This window comes from Equus asinus, chromosome 3, assembly GCF_041296235.1.
Source record: "Equus asinus isolate D_3611 breed Donkey chromosome 3, EquAss-T2T_v2, whole genome shotgun sequence".
Classification (NCBI taxonomy): domain Eukaryota; kingdom Metazoa; phylum Chordata; class Mammalia; order Perissodactyla; family Equidae; genus Equus; species Equus asinus.
In genome coordinates, this window is record NC_091792.1 from 160,206,182 (window position 1) to 160,221,185 (window position 15,004).

General features: G+C 39.5%; 1 protein-coding gene across 1 annotated transcript in view; it reads right to left on the reverse strand.

The window, feature by feature from the left end:
- The window catches only part of FAM193A (family with sequence similarity 193 member A), a 178,267-nt gene that overhangs the window by 114,789 nt on the left and 48,474 nt on the right, over nt 1–15,004 (reverse strand). The gene's annotated exons all lie outside the window — the stretch shown is intronic.

The following is a 15,004-nucleotide window of genomic DNA, read 5'->3' on the forward strand; positions in this document are numbered from 1 at the left end:
TTAACCCCTTCACCTAGACTTCCGTATTACTTCTCCCCACCTGCTGGAAAGTGTCAGTCTCAATTTGCAGACTGGGAACATACCATCAACAAAGTTTAAAGCTACTATTCTGGAGATGTCTACACAGTAGGGCTCAGGCCCTAAGTGGCAATCCTTGCTTAAGTGCGTCTGCAGATGTTAACCACCACTGAGGTGGGCTGTCCAAGTTCTAGAGTCTAGGTAAACATCCAGGAGCCGGATGGCAGCCATATATCCAAGACCCAGCCTCCCTTCCAGCTCAGCAGCAATTATGCTGACTTAATCTCCAGCTAACCAATTTCAAAGTCCACTTTTTCAAATAGGTCCTAAACTGTAGGGTGAGGGTGGGGGTGGCAGCCTCAGAGGTAGGAGGAGAGGTAAGGTTATTACCCTAGATCCTCCCCAAAAGATTATCAACCAACCTACCTTCCAGAAAAGTAAAATTAGCCTTAAAAGCACACAAACAGGCTCCCAGGTTTAAAACAGGACTACAGTCAGAAGGCCAGCAAGCAGGGGCCAAGATTTTAACCCAAATCAGGGTGAGTCCAAGATGGGTCATCTGCACCTTAGAGGAACTATCCTGCAAATCCTGAAGATAGGTTCAAGAGAGGCACACCTGGGAAACAGGTGAGCAGGGAAGCCAGGCATGGCCTTCCAGTGGCAGGCACAGCTCCAAGGTTCCAAGCCAGAGCACATGTGGGGTCGAGCTGACAGAAACCCCCCAGGCGTCTCTCGCCATCTGGAATGCCCCTGCTGAGATACACATCAGGTAGGAAGGCGAACTAGGACCTGTGCCAAGGCTATTCTGGCTGGAACTTCAGGATATTTTACAAAGTCTCCAGTTCCACCCAGAGGTTCCTCTGATGCCCACTCAGCCCTGCCCAGCCAGAAGGCCAGTTCTTCCCTCAGCCTGTGGCTCTCTCCCTGGTCTCCCGCACTGAGGCTCACATACACCCAGCTGAGACCCGAATGCTAAGGAAAAAACAAAAAACAGTCCCATGAAGATGTGGGAGAAAAATACTGCAAGCAGAGGAACAACAAGTGCAAACATGGGCATGGTGAAGGGACAGCATGGAGGCTGAAGCCGCGGGAGCAAGTGGCCAGGGCAGGGGCTGCTCACCCAGGCTGTGGGACGTGGGAAGAGGCTGAAGGTTTCTCCAAAGAGGAGGGCATGACACAATTTTCAACTTAAAAAGAAACTTTGTTGTGTGAAAAATGAACTCTGGAGAAGAAACACTGTAAGGAAGGCTGTTCCAGGCAGTTCCAGGAGCGGGCAGGAGCCATAAAGGAGCAGCGCAGTCAGACTCAGGGGTGTTGACCACAGAGCCAGAGGACTCGCCAATGGACTCAAGGGAGTGATGAGGACGGACCCAACTGCCTGGGCAGTGGGCATGTCAACAGAGATGCTGGACACAAGACGGCAGGCTGGGGCAGTGGAAAGAACCAGGGGTTTGCTTTGGATGTTGTACACATGAAGAGCAGGTGAAACATCCAAACAAGGTCGGGGGATGTTTGTTTTTGCATGAGTAAGACACTGGGGGAATAGGCTGCAACTGGATATCTAATTTGGGATCACCAGTACATATGGTACGTAAAGCTGTGAGATGATCCATGGAGAGAGGGTAGACAATGTCCTGAACAAGAGTCCAAACTTCTCGACGCTTGACCAATATGCTCAAGAATGAAGTTAGTCCTCTCAAGAAGACAAAATTCTACTCTCTACACCTTTTCCGGACAAAGTAAATAACAGGTTACTACAAAACACACACGTGCGTACACAACACCTGACTGAAATTCAAATTAGCTAGATGCTAACACCCCACCACATGGTTACTCTCCTAACTATCTGTGATTAAATGTGAGGTACAAATATAAATTCCAATGATTCTTTTAAAAACATTTTATAGTTGTACTGAAATATAACTGAGGTACAATAAGCTGAAAATATCTAGAGTTTGCAATTTGAAGTTTTGACTATGTATACACCTGTGAAACCATCACGATAATCAAGATAATGAACATTACACCATTACCCCCCAAGTTTCCTCGTGCCGCTGTGTACCTACCCCCTTTCTCTTTGCTCCTTTCTCCTCCAACCCTACCCCATTCACAGGCGACCATTGAACTGAGTTCCGTCTCTACAGATTACTGTACAATTTGTAGAAATGTATATAAATGATACCACACAATGTATTCTCCTTTGTCTGGCTTCTTTTCCCTAGTATTGCTATTTGGAGATGACTCCCCTATGTTATCAGAAATTTGTTCCTGTTAATTACTGAGTAGTATTTCAGTATGTGGTAAGCCACAACTTTTTTTTATCCATTTTCTCATTTGGAGACATTGGAGTTGTCTCCAGTTTGAGGTTATTACAAATAATAGTTGCTATGAACATTCAGGTTCAAATCTTGGTGTCGACATATGCTTTTGCTTCTCTTGCATAAATATCAAGGAACACAATGACTGGATCGTATGGTAGGTGCATGTCTAACTTTTAAAAAACTGCCAAACTTCCGCCAAAGAGCAATGTTGGAGAGTTCCAGTTAATCCACATCCTCATCAACGTCGTGAGTCATTTCAATTGTCGCTATTGTAATGAGTGTGTGGTATTGTCTCACTGTGGTTTTCCCTAATAATTAATTATGTTAAGTAACTTTTCACAGGCATATATAGTATCTATTTAAATCTTTGGGGCAGCTGAAAGTTTATCAATGTTGTTATTATTAAAAGAATCAGCTTTTGGTTTTATGGATTTTCCATATTTAAGAAAATTTTGTTTCACTGATTTTTGCTTTTATGTTATTATTTCCTTTCTTTGGGTATAATTGGCTTTTTGATTTTCTACTTTCTTAAGGTGAAAGCATAGGCCATTGGGCCCTTTCTCCTTCATAAAGAGGTGGTTAGAGCTATAAATTTCTCTATAAGCACTGCTTTGGCTGCATTTTACAAATTTTAATATGTTGTGCTTTCATTCTATTTCAGTTCAAAGTACTTTCTGATTTCCCTCTTGATTTCTTCTTTGACTCATGGGTTGTTTAAAGTGTGGTTTAGTTTCCTAATATTTGTAGTTTTCTAAATATCTTTCTGTTATTGCTTTCTAATGTAACTCCACTGTAGTGAGAGAAAATACTTTGTACAATTTTAATTGTTCCAAACATAGAGACTTTTTCTATGGCCCAGAACATGGTCTATTGTGGTAAATGTTCAACGTCTACTTAAAAGAATGTGTATGTATGCGGCTGCTGTTGAACAGAGTGTTCTATAAACGTCTGTTAGGTCAAGTTGGTTGATGGTGTCATCCAAGTCTTTTATGATCTTATTCATTTTCTATTGTTCTATAATTCCTGAGAGAGGTATTAAAATCTTCAACCATAATTATGGATTTGTTAGTTTGTCCTTGAAGTTCTATCAGTTTTTCTCCCACATATTTTGGAAGTTTTGTTGTTAAGTACAAAAACATTTAGGATTATTATGTCCTCTTGATGAACTGATCTACTGTATCAGTATGAGATAATTCTCTTTAGCCGTGGTGATATTCTTTGCTTTGGTATCTATTTGTCCGATACTAACAGCCACTCCAGCTTTCTTTTCACTTACATAAGCAAGGCATATCTTTCCCTATGACTTCACTTTTTGCCTACTTGCATCTTTATATTTAAAGCAAGTTATCTGCACAAAGCACATGTTGAACTTTTTCCCCAATCTCACAATTTTTTAAAAATTGGGATGTTTAGACCATTTACACTAAATACAATTACTGATATGGCTTGGTTAATTAAACCTACCATCTTATTCTTTATTTTTCTATTGACCCATTTGTTTTTTGTTCCCTTTCTCCTCTTTTTAAAAAATTGAGTAATTTTTTTAATTCTATTTTATCTCTTTCGTTGACTTGTGAGCTATACCTCTTTTCTTTTTGAAGTAGTTGCTTTAGTGTGTACAGTGTACATTTTTACCTTTTCACAATCACACATCAAATAAGACTTTATCACTAAACATGTAAGAACCTTACATTTCCCCTCTCCTGGCCTGTACGTTATTGTTGTCATACATTTTACTTGTACATATAAGCCTCACAATTCATTGCTGCTGTCGCTTTAAACAGACAAGTATATTTTTAAAGCAATTTTTAAAAATATTTGGTGCTGGCCCCGTGACCAAGTGGTTAAGTTGGTGTGCTCTGCTGCAGGTGGCCCAGTGTTTCATTGGTTCGAATCCTGGGCGCACACATGGCACTGCTAATCAAACCACGCTGAGGCAGCGTCCCACATGCCACAACTAGAAGGACCCACACCAAAGAATATACAACTGTGTACTGGGGGCTTTGGGGAGAAAAAGGAAAACAATAAAATCTTTAAAAAAAAATTTACTCATATATTGACAATCTCCAGTGCTCTTCATTTCCTTGCATAGATTCAGATTTCCCTCTCGTGTCTTTTTTTTCTTCTGCCTGAGGACTTGCTTTAAGATTTCTTGTGATGAAGATTTGCTGGTCATGAATTCTTTCAGATTTTTTTTTTATTAAGATTATGATAGTTTACAACCTTGTGAAATTTCAGTTGTACATTATTGTTAGTCATGTTGTAGGGACACCAATTCACCCTTTGTGCCCTTCCCCGACCCCCCTTTCCCCTGGTAACCACCAATCAGTTCTCTTTGTCTATGTTAACTTCCACCTATGAGTGGAGTCACATAGAGTTCGTCTTTCTCTGTCTGGCTTATTTCGCTTAACATAATACCCTCAAGGTCCATCCATGTTGTTGTGAATGGGATGATTTTGTCCCTTTATATGGCTGAGTAGTATTCCATTGTATATATATACCATATCATCTTTATCCAGTCATCAGTTGCTGGGCACTTAGGTTGGTTCCACGTCTTGTCTATTGTAAATAATGCTACGATGAACATAGGGTGCATGGGACTTTTGGAATTGCTGATTTCAAGTTCTTAGGATAGATACCCAGTAGTGGGATGGCTGGGTCATAAGGTATTTCTATTTTTAACTTTTTGAGAAATCTCCATACTGTTTTCCATAGTGGCTGCACCAGTTTGCATTCCCAACAACAGTGTATGAGGGTTCCTTTTGTGACACAATCTCTCCAACATTTGTCACTCTTGGTTTTGGATATTTTTGTCATTCTAACAGGTGTAAGCTGATATCTTAGTGTAGTTTTGATTTGCATTTCCCTGATGATTAGTGATGATGAGCATCTTTTCATGTGTCTATTGGCCATCCTTATATCTTCTTTGGAGAAATGTCTGTTCATGTTCCCTGCCCAGTTTTTGATCAGGTTGTTTGATTTTTTGTTGTTGAGCTGTGTGAGTTCTTTACATATTATGGAGATTAACCCTTTCTCAGATAAATAACTTGTAAACATTTTTTCCCAATTAGTGGGCTGTTTTTTTGTTCCAATCCTGTTTTTCTTTGCCTTGAAGAAGCTCTTTAGTCTGATGAAGTCCCATTTGTTTATTCTTTCTATTGTTTCCCTTGTCTGAGGAGTTACGGTGTCCGAAAAGATTCTTTTGAAACTGATGCCAAAGACTGTACTGCCTATATTCTCTACTAGAAGACTTATTGTTTCAGGCCTAATCTTTAGGTCTTTGATGCATTTTGAGTTTATTTTTGTGAATGGTGAAAGGGAATGGTCAATTTTCATTCTTTTACATGTGGCTGTCCAGTTTTCCCAGCACCATTTGTTGAAGAGACTTTCTTTCCTCCATTGTAGGCCCTCAGCTCCTTTGTACAAGATTGGCTGTCCATAGATGTGTGGTTTTATTTCTGGGCTTTCAATTCTGTTCCATTGATCTGTGCACCTGTTTTTGTACCAGTACCATGATGTTTTGATTACTGTAGCTTTGTAGTATGTTTTGAAGTCAGGGATTGTGATGCCTCCAGCTGTGTTCTTCTTTCTCAGGATTGCTTTAGCAATTCGGGGTCTTTTGTTGCCCCATATGAATTTTAGGATTCTTTGTTCAATTTCTGTAAAGAATGTCATTGGGATTCTGATTGGGATAGCGTTGAATCTGTAGATTGCTTCAGGTAGAATGGACATTTTAAGTATGCTTATTCTTCCAATCCATGTGCATGGAATGTCTTTCCATCTCTTTATATCGTCATCAATTTCTTTCAAGAAAGTCCTGTAGTTTTCGTTGTATAGATCTTTCACTTCCTTGGTTAAATTTATCCCAAGGTATTTTATTCTTTTTGTTCTTGATTGAGTTCTTGAGTTCTTTTTCTGTTAGTTCATTGATAGCGTATAGAAATGCTACTGATTTATGTATGTTGATTTTATACCCTACAACTTTGCTGTAGCTGTTGATTGTTTCTAATAGTTTTCCTATATGTAAGATTCTTTGGAGTTTTCTATATATAAGATCATGACATCTGCAAACAGCAAGAGTCTTACTTCTTCATTGCCTATTTGGATTCCTTTTATTTCTTTTTCCTGCTGAATTGCTCTGGCCAACACCTCCAGTACTATGTTGAATAAGAGTGGTGAAAGTGGGCACCCTTGTCTTGTTCTGTTCTCAGAGGGATGGCTTTCAGTTTTCGTCCATTGAGTATGATGTTGGCTGTGGGTCTGTCACATATGGCCTTTATTATGTTGAGGTACTTTCCTTCTATACCCATTTTATTGAGGGTTTTTATCATAAATGGATGTTGGATCTTGTCGAATGCTTTCTCTGCATCTATTGAGATGATCATATGGTTTTTGTTTCTCATTTTGTTAATGTAGTGTACCATGTTGACTGTCTTGCGGATGTTGAACCATCCCTGTGTCCCTGGTATAAATCCCACTTGATCATGGTGTATAATCTTTTTGATGTATTGCTGTATTCGGTTTGCCAGAATTTTGTTGAGGATTTTTGCATCTATGTTCATCAGTAAAAGTTACCTGTAGTTTCCTTCTTTATGTTGTCCTTGTCAGGTTTGGGGATCAGGGTGATGTTGGCTTCATAGAATGTGTTAGGGAGTGCTCCATCTTCCTCTATTTTCTGGAATAGTTTGAGAAAGATAGGTATTAAATCTTCTTTGAATCGTTGGTAGAATTCTCCAGAGAAGCCGTCTGGTCCTGGACTCTCATTTTGGGGGAGGTTTTTGATTACTGTTTCTATTTCTTTACTTGTGATTGGTCTATTCAGATTCTCTATTTCTTCCTGACTCAGTTTAGGGAGGTTGTAAGAGTCTATGAATCTATCCATTTCTTCTAGGTTGTTCAATTTGTTGGCACATAGTTTTTCATAGTATTCTCTTATGATCCCTTGTATTTCTTTGGTATCCGTTGTGATTTCTACTCTCTCATTTCTAATTTTATTTATTTGAGACTTCTCCCTTTTTCTCTTAGTGAGTCTGGCTAAAGGTTTGTTGATTTTGTTAATTTTTTCGAAGAACCAACTCTTTGTTTCATTGATCCTTTCTACTGTCTTTTCTGTTTCAATATCATCTATTTCTGCTCTAATTTCTATTATTTCCCTTCTTCTACTGACTTTGGGCTTTGTTTGTTCTTCTTTTTATAATTCTGTTAGGTGTCATTTGAGGTTGCTTATGTGAGATTTTTCTTGTTTATTGAGGTGAGCCAGTATTGCAATGAATTTCCCTCTTAGGACTGCTTTTGCTGCGTCCGAGATGAGTTGGTATGGCGTGTTTTCATTTTCATTTGTCTCCAGATAATATTTGATTTCTTCTTTAATTTCTTCAAAAATCCATTGTTTGTTCAGTAGCATGTTGCTTAGTCTCCACATTTTTGCCCCTTTCCCAGCTTTATTCTTGCAGTTGATTTCTAGTTTCATAGCATTATGATCAGAAAAGATGTGTGATATTATGTCAACACTCTTGAATTTGTTGATGCTTGCTTTGTTTCCCAAGATATGGTCTATCCTTGAGAATGTTCCGTGAGTACTTGAGAAGAATGTGTAACCTGCTGTTTTTGGATGAAGTGTTCTCTATATATCTATTAAGTCCATCTGGTCTAATTTTTCATTTCATTCTATAATTTCCTTGTTGATTTTCTGTCTGGATGAGCTATCCATTGCTGTTAATGGGGTGTTAAGGTCCCCTATTATTATTGTATTGTTGTTGATGTCTCCTTTTAGTTTTGTTAAGAGTTGCTTTACAAATTTTGGTGCTCCTGTGTTGGGTGTGTATATATTTATAAGTGTTATGTCATCTTGGTGGAGTGCCCCTCTTTGTCTTTCTTTATCTGTTTTACTTTGAGGTCTACTTTGTCTGATATAACTATGGTGACACCTGCTTTCTTTTGTTCATTATTAGCTTGGAGTATTGTCTTCCATCCCTTCACTCTGAGTCTGTGTTTGTCTTTGGGGCTGAGGTGTGTTTCCTGGAGGCAGCATATTGTTGGGTCTTGTTCTTTGATCCATCCTGCCACTCTGTGTCTTTTGATTGGAGAGTTCAATCCATTTACATTTAGAATGATTATTGAAATGTGGGGGGTCTACCACTGCCATTTTATGACTTGTTTTCCAGTTCTCTTGCATTTCCTATGTTTCTCGTCCCATGATTTTTCGATTACTAATTCAGGTAGATAAATTTCTGTATTGGCTTTCTTCTTACTTGTAATTTATGTCTTTATTCTTGTTATTTGTTTAGTGGTTACCAGGTGGTTTGTATAAAACATGTCATAGATGAGATAGTCCATTTTCTGATAGCCTCTTATTTCCTTAAATGAAAACATTCCATCCCTTTTCTCTTCCCCTTCTAGATTGTTACTGTCAGATTTTTTTTTCCTCTTCCTTCTTGTGTTGTGAGTTTGTAGTTAAAATGACAGGATTACATTTATTCTTGGTGTTTCCCTTCCTTTTATCTTTAATGTTTTATTTAACTTTTGCTAACCTGTTCTGATGGAGAGCTGCTACTTTCTGTTATTGTCCTTCTACTTATCTCCTTTGCTCTGGGTTTTGTAACCCCTTTCCTTTTTTTGATTTTTCAGGTATGAAGGTCTTCCTGAGCATTTCTTGAAGAGGAGGTCTTGTGGCAATGAATTCCCTTAACTTTTGTTTATCTGGGAAAGTTTTTATTTCTCCATCGTATTTGAAGGATATTTTTGCTGGGTAGAGTATTCTTGGCTGCAGGTTTTTGTCCTTCAGAGTTTGGAATATATCATTCCACTCTCTTCTAGCCTGTAAGGTATCTGCTGAGAAATCTGCTGATAGCCTTATGGGGGGTTCCTTTGTAGGTTATTTTCTTCTGCCTGGCTGCCCTTAGTATTTTCTCTTTGTCGTTGACTTTTGCTAGCTTCACTACTGTATGCCTTGGGGTTTGTCTTCTTACACTGATAAAGTTTGGAGATCTATTAGCTTCTGTCACATGAAGTTCCATCTCTCTCCCCAGGTTTGGAAAATTCTCAGCCATTATTTCTTTGAACAGGCTTTCTGCCCCCTTCTCCTTCTCTTCTCCCTCTGGTATACCTATAATCCTTATGTTGCATCTCCTAATTGAGTCGGATAATTCTCAGAAAGTTCCTTCATGTTTTTTAGTCTTAGTTCTCTCTCCTCCTCTGTCTGCAGCATTTCTATATTCCTATCCTCCAAAATTGCTAATTCTGTCCTCCATAGTATCGACCCTACTGTTCAGAGAGTCCAGATTTTTCTTAATCTCCTCCATTGTGTTCTTCATCTCCAGTATTTCTGATTGGTTCTTCTTTATAGTATCAAGCTCTTTTGTGACATTGCTCCTGAACTTGTTGAGTTGTTTATCTGTATTCTCTTTTAACTCGTTGAGTTTTTTAATAATGGCTGTTTTGAACCCATCGTCATTTAGGTTACAGATTTCATTGTCTTTGGGATTGGTTTCTGGGTACTTGTCATTTTCCTTCTGTTCTGGAGATTTAATATATTTTTTCATACTGCTTGATGGAGTTGATTTGTGCCTCCGCATAGAGAGAGAGTTTAGTTACTGCTTCCGCTTGTTTCTACTGGTGTGCAGTGGAGCAGCTGTTTAGACTGCACCGACCAGGCACCCTGTCCGCTGTTGCTGACTGGACCTGGGTCCCTCCTTGTAGTCACAGTGGTCCTGTGGGGTCCCTCGTCAGCTGTGGGGGCAATCGCAAGGGGCCTTTAGGCTACTGGTGCCTAGTGTTGCAGACCACCTAGACGTGCTCCCTCCTTGGGGTCTGCAGCGGTGTTACAGGCTTTCCTAGCGGCTGGCAGCAGGATCACCTATATTCACAACTGTGTCACTGTCAGAGCCCACAAAATCTCACTTATCCACTACAGGTCACAGCAGAGCTATCGGTATCTTCTGCAGTCCGTGGTTAGCTCACCTAGCTGTGCTACTTTTGCCCCAGGGCCTTCCAGCCTTGTGATTGCCAGTTGGGGCCTCTCCACTAGTGCTGTGCTCGGCTTTCACTGAGGCTGCTGTGGGACCATAGAGTTTCCCCCTGGGCCACGGAGCTGGGCCGCTCGAGCTCCACCCAGCCTCTGACCACTCCCACGGGATCTCTGAGTGCCCCTTGCCCCCCTGGGACACAGTCGGAGTCCGTGAGATTGGCAGTGGCTCCTTTTCGGGAGCCTCCCGGCGTTCTGAATGCTGGGCGGGGCCTCTCTGCTAATGGCGAGTAGAGGACTTCCCTGCCACCGGTGCAGGACCCTGGAGTTTCCCCTGGGCTTATGTGTAATTGCAGGGGGCTTAGGTAGGGCTGTAGTCACCTGTTTCCACCGTCGCTCTGCTGGTGCGCGCATACTCCTGCCCTTGGTGCGTGGAGACGCTATGGAGGAGTCTGCTGGAAGAAAGCCACCTGCAGGTACTAGGCTGTCCAGGGGTCCAGGGTAGGAGAGTTTTCACCTATCTCCACCTCCTCCCGGGGGGAAGTCTGTCAGCCTTCCGATGTATAGCAGCAGGGGTCTCTCAAGCATCCTGAGATGCTATATGGATATCCTTTGTTAACTGATGAATGTCCAATTAGTTGTAGATTCGAAGGGGGAGAGACAAAGACTACTCACTCCGCCATCTTGGTGATGGCTCTCTTTCAGACTTTTTTGTCTGAAAAGTCTTCTCTCATCTGCATTTTTTAAAGATATTTTTGCTGATTTAGAATTCTCCTTGCATTGTTTTCCATGAGAAGTCTGCTATTAGTCTTATCTTTGTTTAATACATAACGTTATCTTATTCTCTGACTGCATTTAAGTTTTCTTTTAATCACTCTTTACAACAATATAATTATTATGTGTCTTAGTGTCATTATCTTCATCTTTCTTGTACTTGAGGCTTATTAAGTTTCTTGGATTTGTGGTTTATAGTTTCCATCAAATATGGACATTTTTCAGGCATTATTCCTTCAAGTATTTTTTCTTATTCCCTATCCCTATTCTTTCTTTCAGAGACTCCAATTACACATATACATATAGTATGCCAAGTGAAGTTGTCTCACAACTCACTGATGCTCTGTTCATTTTTTTTTTTTTTAATTTCATTCTTCTCCCTCATGGTTCTTTTTGGGTACTTTCTATTGCTATCTCTTAAAGTTCAGTAATCTTTTTTTCCCGCAGTGTCTAATCTGTTGCCTATCCTCATCTAACATATTTTCCATCTAAGACACTATAGTTTACAACTCTAGATGTTCATTTGGGTTTTCATACATTCTGTTTCTTCTTAACATGCTCACGGTTGTCTCTATCTTCTTCAATAGGCAAAATACAGCAATTAATAACTGTTTAAAGTCTTTGGCTAATAATTCTATCATATGTGTCATTTCTGAGTCCATTTCTACTTATTGATTTTGCTCCCCATTCTGGATTGTATTTGCTTGTTGCTTTCTTTGCATACCTAGTAATTTCCGACTAGATAGCAGACATCATGAATTTTACCCTCTTAGGTGCTGGCTATCTTTTTATTCCTTCAAATATTTCTGAACTTTGTTGTGGGCCATGGTTAGGTTATTTGGGAAGAATCTGGTCCTTTCAAGGCTTGCTTGCAAGCTCTAGGAGGCAAGATCAGAACTCCTTTAATCTTTCCCACTACTGAGGCAATACCCTTGTGAGCACACTATCTGTGTGTTATAAGATTTTCCTACTCTGGCTGATGGGAAACAAAAACTGTTTCAGGCCCTGTACGAGCTCCAGGGATTGTTCCACTACTCACTTCCAGGGTTCTTTCACCTGGGCTCAGAGTTTCCATACATGCATGCTCATCAGTACCCAGCAGAACCCTGTTTCTCCAGGGCTCTCTTTTTCTCTTTGTAGCTCTCTCTTCTCTGCTACTCCACCCTGGAAATTCACTTTGGCCTCCCCAAATGCTCAACTCAGGGAAACCACCAGGCTCTGTTTGGGCTACTCCTCTTTCCTTCCCAAGCCATGGCCTGCAAACTCTCTCCAGGCAATAAGCTTGGCCAATCCTAGGGCCCACCTAGTTTATTTTCTGTCTTTCAGGGATCAATGTCCTGGACTGCCTGTTGCCCAATGTTGGAAAACTGTTTTTTGAGATATTTTATTCTTCACTGAGTTGTTCAAAGGAGGAGGATAAATCCAGTCCAATTACACTCACATTTTAAAAAAATAAATGCACCAGAACAAACACATTTAAGCAAGCGTTGTCCCCCAAATCCTATACACACATAGATAGATAAAATATATTTATATAAATATATACAATGTGCATATATATTAATGTAAGGGACTAAGGTAACCCAGAAAGTTTTCCATAAGAGAATATACATATTTCTAAGATGGTAATATTGCTGAGAACACCACTAATAACTGAATCCTATGATGTAAAATATTTTAGCCTTTCTGAGTAAATTGAATTTCTACTCTCAGGTAAAAGTTGTCATTTGTGGCCAGCGTGTATGTAATAAGAGACACCAATCACAGTATTCATTTTCTTACTAGGCTTATATTCTAGTTCTAAAAGTAATTTCCAAAAAGAAATGCCAAATTCAAAATGAAAAACTCAGACTTACTATTTCAAGTCTTTACAGATAAACTTCTTATCGACAGGAAAAAAACATGGCATTTTAGGGCACAAAAACACTAACAGCAATAGCTTCTCAGGTGATAGTGGCACATCTCAGATCATACAGCCCAGTGAAGGCTAAAGCCAGGTTCTCACATACAAAACACACATAACAAATGTGCCTGTTTTCGTGCCATTACCATCTTCTGCCCAGAACACTACACAGTTATCTCCTCCTGATGGTCCCCAGCATACAGGCCTGTGTGCTTTCCATATATCCTCTACCTCCTGTCAGGCTGATCCTGCTTACCGCACACATGACCAGAACATTGTTCTGCTTTGAACCCTTCAGTAGTTCCCATTGCCTAAAAGGATCAAGCATGACATACAAGGCCCTTGGTCACTTTGTCTCTGCATAATCACCTAGCTGAAACCCCTTACAATTCCAGACCCCTCCCCCATTCAAATATGGGGCCTTAGTACATGCCATTTCCCACACTGAAGTACCAGTCTTCCCCTCCTTTACCAGGCAACTGTTAGGCATCCTTTCAAACCCCACTTTGGTACCATTCTTTTTCAGTGAATTTTGCTCTCTTCCAACTTGCTCCCTATCCCTCAACCAATACAAGCCACCACATAGCTTAATTACTCCAACTCCTGTACAACCTCTATACTTTACACAAACTATCTTATACTTTCACATGCCCATCTTCTCATGAGACACTCAACATTTTTTAAGTCCCATAAAGCACCCAGCATACAGCAGGCATCCAGTAAATGCTCACTAAAGGAATTGAAATGACTAACCCAAATCAGTAATTCACATTTGTCTTCTCTACTTCAACCACAATTTTCCTTATGTTACACACAATCTTTTATTAACTACCTGTGCTGAAGTCCAGGCATGAGTGCACTTGTGGTCACTAAAATACCTACAACCTTTTCTGCTTCTTTTCTGAACTCAGCTTTCCCAAAGCATACGTAAGGTCTCTGAGCAAGTGGCACTGCCTGGAAATAATTACTAACATTAATTATTAATAATTACTAACATTAAGTTCTTTTAATTGGTTACCAAAAAAATGGTAATAGAATCATATCATGAGATAGGCGCAAAATTATCTTTAAGTATTTAATGCTTTGTAATATATGATTTATACAATCTTACAGAGTAAATATTTAGCAAAATTAGAGATTTCAAAGTTGTTCCTTGGAAATTCAATGAACGATAATTATTGATTCCATGTTATTACATTACAGCATCCTTTTTATAGCTAATATGAAAATGAGTTTTCTTTAGGGTTTACTTTTAACTTGAGTTTACATATTGAAAAAAACAGAGAAAGCCTAAAGAAAACTGCAACCACTTTTTCTTAGTGCTGCAAGTTAACCTCCTGAATTGACCTAGCTTTTAACAACCAGTGGTTCTATAGAGGTAAATAGGGTGGCTTTGTGCATTAATGAACGCACAGCGGTATTTGCTATCTGCCGGAACTACAGTTATATAAAATAGTTCCTGCATGTAACCATTATTAACAATGTTTTCCTAGACAAATGTAGTCACGTTTTAAGTCTAGTAAGCAATGTAGTTACTGTTTGTTTTGACACTACTTCTCTGAAAGAAAATAAATGTCTAGGCAAGCCTCAGGACAAGTCAGGGTACCAAGACAAACACCATATCATCTCACTTATATGCAGAATCTAAAAAGAGAAAAAGCTCAAAGACACAGAGAACAGACTGGTGGTTGCCAGAGATGGGGAGGTGGGCAAAACGGGTGAAGGGAGGCAAAAGGTACAAACTTTCAGTTATAAAATAAGTCATGGGGATGGAGTATACAGCTTGGTGACTATAGTTAATATTGTATTGCATATCTGAAAGTAGCTAAGAGAGTAGATCTTAAGTTCTCATTGCAAGAAAAAAGAATCTGTAACTATGTGAGGTGATGGATATTAACTAAACTTACCATAGAGATCATTTTGCAATATATAGAAATAACAAATCATGTTGTACACCTGAAACTAATATAATGTATGACATTATACCTCAATAAAACAAAATTTTAAAAAAAGAGCAAAGTCAAA